We start from the raw sequence: 6,000 nt of genomic DNA, 5'->3' as shown, positions 1-6,000 counted from the left end.
TCTCCCAGCGGGTTTGTGCCTGGGGTTGTATCAGTTTTCCACAGCTCAGGGAAGGTTCTCCCCAGCCCTGGGCTGCTGAGGAGGTCGGTGGGTTCATCGTGATGTGCCCGAGGCAAAGCATCAGCAAAGACTCCCCCCTTCAGGAGAGGGACCCCCAGGGCAGCTCCATGGCTTTGCCTGGCTCGGCCCTTCCCGGGATTCTCCGCCGAGCTTCACACCCAGGGAAAATGGGTTCCAGAAAGTTGACATCTGGGATACGTCTCTGGGATAAAAATAGTTTAAAATGGGGCAACGTGGAGGGGTGGATGGATCACAGGCCACAAGGAACTCACCAGAAAAGACCTTTTTCAAGGGAAACCATCCTAAAATTCAGCAAATTAGGAGAAACATGGACCTGTTGGAGCAATTCCAGAGGAGGCCACAGAGCTGCTCCCAGGGCTGGAGCCCCTCTGCTCTGGAGCCAGGCTGGGAGAGCTGGGGGGGTTCACCTGGAGAAGAGAAGGCTCCAGGGAGAGCTGAGAGCCCCTTCCAGGGCCTAAAGGGGCTCCAGGAGAGCTGGAGAGGGACTGGGGACAGGGGATGGAGGGACAGGACACAGGGAATGGCTTCCCACTGCCAGAGGGCAGGGATAGATGGATACTGGGAAGGAATTCCTGTCTGTGAGGATGGTGAGGCCCTGGCACAGGTTTCCCAGAGAAGCTGTGGCTGCCCCTGGATCCCTGAAGCGTCCAAGGCCAGGCTGGACAGGGCTTGGAGCCACCACAAACCACTGAGTGATGCCCATGGGGCACCTCCCCCTTTCCATGCCAGGGATCACCCACATCCTGCCCTGAAACCCCCCTGAGCTCGCACTGAATCCAGGAGCAAAGGAAACCACACATGAACACTCATCCCATCCATCCATCCACCTGAATGTTCCTGGCTCTGAGTTCTCCTGGCGCCGGGGCTGCCCCTTCCCACATCCCCAACCACGCGCCGGGGGATGATCGGGCGGATTTGCAGCATGTTTGTTTCCTTAATTGTCTCCCTGCTCTGTTTTCTAATTGGAGATGTCTTAACACAAATAATTATAGCCAAGTAACTGATTAATCATTCAAATGAAATTAAAACCGAGCGAGTGATTTAATATATTTAGATAACGCACATGTGCGGGGGGGAAAAAGCGACACTTATCTCCAATTGTCACTCCAAAAGGATGAGCTCCAATTAGGGATGTGGGGAGAAAACAGAGGTGTAAAGTTCAGAATCCAAATTATTGTGTAAACTGTTGACACATTCTGAACACTGTTATTTAAATGCCATTAAATAGATATTTAAATGAGAATGAGTAATTGCATCAATAATTCATTTGCAGCTTAAATAGAAACTTCCATGCAATGTTTTCTGTAGGAACAGGACAGCTTGGCTTTGATGCTTTGAAATGTTGGAATGGAGGAAGAGCCTCTGAAACACGTTTAAAAGCAGCCCCAAGGCTGAGGTCTGATCCCAAACCAGCTGGGAGGTAAAGAAAAACACAAGAATTCCCATTTCTTGTCTTCCCATCGAGGATGGGAGGCTGCAGAGGTGGCCAGCTGTGTTGAGACCTGCAGGTCTCCATGTCTGGGAATCCATTACTCAACGGAGACGTGGGATTGGAACCGGCAGACAATGTTTTCCCAATTATTTCATAATAATGGGAGCCCCTCCCCTGCCCCCGGACAGCAAACACCACGTGGGGACTCTGGAACTGGGGGTGAGTTGGGTTTGCTGCCTGTGCAGGCAGGGCCGGGATTTGGGCCCTTCAGAGTGAGCCCTCTTGCTCCCCACTGTGAGACTGGTGTCTCACAGGGCTGTGCTGGCACAGAATGATGGAGTCATGGAATTGGGTGGGAAGGGACCTTGGAGTCACCCAGTTCCACCCCCTGCCATGGGCAGGGACACCTTCCACTAGCCCAGCCTGGCCTTGGACACTTCCAGGGATCCAGGGGCAGCCACAGCTTCTCTGGGCAACCTGTGCCAGGGCCTCCCCACCCTCAGAGGGAAAAATTTATCCCCACTATCCCATCCATCCCTGCCCTCTGGCAGTGGGAAGCCATTCCCTGTGTCCTGTCCCTCCCTGCCTTGTCCCCAGTCCCTCTCCAGCTCTCCTGGAGCCCCTTTAGGCCCTGCAAGGGGCTCTCAGGTCTCCCTGGAGCCTTCTCTTCTCCAGGTGAACCCCCCCAGCTCTCCCAGCCTGGCTCCAGAGCAGAGGGGCTCCAGCCCTGGGAGCAGCTCCGGGGCCTCCTCTGGACTCTCTCCAGCAGCTCCACATCCTTTGGATGTTGTTCCCAGGGCTGGAGGCAGCTCTGCAGGGGGGTCTCACCTGAGTGGGGCAGAGGGGCAGAATCCAGATCCATGCTGGGAATGAGCCCAGGATGTGATTGCTCAAGGAGACCTTCCTGTCCATGAGGAGCTGGGATCTGGGAGGTGCAGGGATGTGGTGGGGATGGCTCAGCTTTATCCCAGATCCTGGGGAGGCTCCAAGAACACTGACCCCCCTCTTGTCCCCGCTCCCAGCACAAGGTGTATATATATATATATATATAAATATATATTACTTAGCGCTGCTGCGTTAAAAATATGATTGTCAGCCTCTGTAATTTTCCAGTGACAGCTCGAAAAGAAACAGCTGAGCCACAGAGCTCCAGCTCCACATGCCATCTATTTCTCCTGTCAGCTCCAGAGAGATCTTAATTATAATGGCTTTTGGTGCTCATTCCTTCCTAATGCTGTAACAGGGAGATGATTGCAGCCGTAAATGAGCGATCAGTCTATTCCCTGCTGGGAAGTAAAACTGGTTGTCAGGCTGGGGAGGGCCAGCTCTGCCAGAAACGGCTCCCCAGCTCCAGCTCCCGTTGCAGGCTGGAGATAAAATTGAATTTGGCTTAGTCAGAGCTGCGAGTTACAGGGCACAAGGTGGTAATTGGGCCAGGAATGGAGAGGAGAGAGAGGTTTCAGTGGCTGCAGAGCCAGTGAGGGTCGAGTCTGTGTTGGCTGCAATAGGGATCCCAGAACCACAGGACCACAGGATCTGCTGAGCTGGGAGGGATCCACAAGCATCATCCAGTCCAACTCTCAGCCCTGCACAGGCCCATCCCCAAGATGTGCCCCAGAGGATCATCCAAACCCTCCTGGAGCTCTGGCAGCCTTGGGGCCGTGCCCACTGCCCTGGGAGCCTGGTCAGTGCCCAACCAGCCTCTGGGGGAAGAACCTTGTCCTGAGATCCAACCAGACCCTGCCCTGGCACAACTCCAGCCATTCCCTGGGTGCTGTCCCTGGTCATACAGAGCAGAGCTCAGGATGAGCCTGGCCCTGGTCTCTGGCTTGGCTGGCACTGGCTCAGGGCTGCTGTGTCCCTGTCACCCCTCCTGCACCTCAGGAGCTGCTGCACCCACTCAGCTTTGCCCAAGTGAAGGCAAATTCCAGCCAGGGAAAGGTTGGGATTTCTCTGACCCAAGGCAGAAGCAAAGCCCAGGGGACTCATGGGATCATGTCCCCTTGCTCCAGCAGGTAAAGGAGCCTCACATGGGAAAACACAGGGAAAACCCCACTGAAAGGCATTCCTGAATACATTCAGCCTCTTTTCCCATGGAACAAGGGACAGGAGGAGAGGGAATGGCCTCAAGCTGCACCAGAGGAGGCTCAGGTTTGACATGAGGAGGAATTTCTCCCTGGAAAGGGTGGTCAGGCCTTGGCAGGGGCTGCCCAGGGAGGTTTGGAGTGCCCATCCCTGGAGGTGTCCCAGGAAGGCCTGGCCGTGGCACTCAGTGCTCTGGGCTGGGGGACAAGGTGGGGATGGGGCACAGGGGGGATCCATGGGCTGGGAGGGCTTTTCCAGCCTCAGGGATTTTGGCATTCTGTAAATGATTGGATGTTCCTGGAAAATATGCCCAGAGGCAGGGATAGCTCACGTGTGTTTTATACACTCACAGGGAAAGCCAGTGGTTATTAAGGACACTTTCAAACCAGAAGGTCATTTCCCAGAGATCTTCCATTTTCCCTGAGCTGCTCTCTCCCATCTCCCTGGACAACTTGGCATCACCCCCAACGCCACCATGAGGCATCCAGCACCCATTTTTCAGCCCACCCCAGGCTCCCAATTTGCCTCGTTTTCCTAATTTTAATTAGCAGGGAGTAAAGCCCCTTAAACCAGCACAGATATATTTTATCTATAGTTTCACAAGAGGAATCAGCTTGGAGAACTGGGAAACAAAATACAATGTATGTATATATATAAATATATGTGTGTGTGTATATATATATATATATAAAACAAAAAACAATATATATTAAAATGTATCCAATCAGCCAAACCTGGTTTTGTCTAAATAATTCTGAAGGTTTATAAGTCTCTTAACCTGCTGGTCAGCTCCAAATTAACCCCCTCACCCATCCCCATCAGATAAATTCATGTTTTTCCTTCTCTCTTCAGCAGTGTCTTCTGGGAGACCAGTATTTACCGAGTCTTGCCCAGGCCTCCCAGAAAACCCAAACACTCTGGATTTAAAGAGGAAAATAGGTGCAGGGAGTGGGGCTTTGCTCCATTTCCCCTGGGTTTGGAACAACTCCTCACCCCACACTCATCCCCTCCCCTGACACAGTGCCAGGGCTGCTCCCTGCACGGCCAGGCTGCCACCTAAGCAATAAAATGATTTGCAAAGTCTTCAGAAGCTTATAAAAGTGATTGATAAGCTCATCTGCCGGGCCCTTCCTGCCTCGGAAAGTCTGGCTGGTAATTGCAGCATCTCAAAAAAAAAAAAACAAACCAGAAAAAATGGAAGTGTTGAAGCATTTTCAGGGCTCTGTTTGCAGCGGGCAAAGCCTGAACAGCCTCCCAAGGCAGGCAGAGCCCCCCAGATTAACCAAAATTAGCCCTCCCCTTCATCCCCAGCCCCACCACCCCCCCCAGCCCCAGCTGGGCGTGTCCCCTCCCGCTCTCCCGGCCCCAAGGAATTGGGCTTGGAAGCCTTCCCTGTTCCCCTTGCTCCGATCCCACATTGCCCAGGTGCCCCCCCGAGGGCCAGGGCGCTGCTTTAGCTCCTTTCCCAGCCGGTCACAGCTGACTGAAGCAATTTTCCAGCTGAAAAGGAAGCTGTGAAGGCCTCTCACGGGTCATGGGCCGCTGCTATTTCTGCTTCGGGGCTGCCACAGATTTATATATTGTTTAAAAAGGGAGAAATAAAAAAAAAACCGAGCGAGGCAGAGCTCTGTGTCCCCTCCCAAGTTCCAAAGTCAGGAGATCGCTGACTCAAGCGCTCCTTGAGTCCCCAAACAGCAGAGTTGGCCTCACCCCCAGCCAACCAGCAGGCCCCCTTATTGCCCTGCTCCGCTGGGCTATTTAAAGTGCAAAGACAGGGAATTATGCAGGGAAGAGTTATGCTCACCCTCAGCAAGGTAACGGCCACCAGAGAGAAATAAAGTGGATGCACAGAGCTCCTGTGCCCGACCCCGGTGACTTTGTTGGGTTTGCATGGAAAATGTATAGAAAATAGACAGAAAATACAGAGAAAATATAGAGAAAATGTAGAGAAAATATAGAGAAAGTATATGGAAAATAGAGGGAAAATATAGAGAAAATATGGAGAGAATATATAGAAAATATACAGAAAATATATAGAAAATATATGGAAAATATGCAGAAAATATATAGAAAATATATAGAAAATATATGGAAAATATATAGAAAATATATGGAAAATATATAGAAAATATATGGAAAATATAGAGGAAGTATATAGAAAATATAGGGAAAATATAGAGAAAATATGGAGAGAATATATAGAAAATATACAGAGAATATGTAGAAAATATACAGAAAATATAGAGAAAATATAGAGAAAATATAGAGAAAATACAGAGAAAATATGTAGAAAATATAGAGAAAATATGCAGAAAATATTTAGAAAAGATTTAGAAAATACGTAGAAAATATATAGAAAAATACATATAAAATATGTAGAAAATACAGAGAAAATATAGAGC

General features: G+C 50.5%; 1 long non-coding RNA gene across 1 annotated transcript in view; it reads right to left on the bottom strand.

Moving 5' to 3' along the window:
- Positions 1-446: 446 nt before the first annotated feature.
- The window catches only part of LOC127475287 (uncharacterized), a 94,807-nt gene continuing 89,253 nt past the window's right edge, over positions 447-6,000 (bottom strand). The window contains exon 3 of the long non-coding RNA XR_007906162.1: positions 447-515. This is a non-coding gene — a long non-coding RNA (uncharacterized LOC127475287). The remainder of the gene's footprint in view (positions 516-6,000) is intronic.

The sequence above is a fragment of the Manacus candei genome, unplaced genomic scaffold (genome assembly GCF_025592945.1).
Source record: "Manacus candei isolate 608988 ecotype Guabito, Panama unplaced genomic scaffold, ASM2559294v1 h1tg000046l, whole genome shotgun sequence".
In the NCBI taxonomy this organism is placed as follows: Eukaryota; Metazoa; Chordata; class Aves; order Passeriformes; family Pipridae; genus Manacus; species Manacus candei.
Note: the sequence above shows the minus strand (reverse complement) of the source record. Positions and strands in the feature narration are given on the sequence as shown.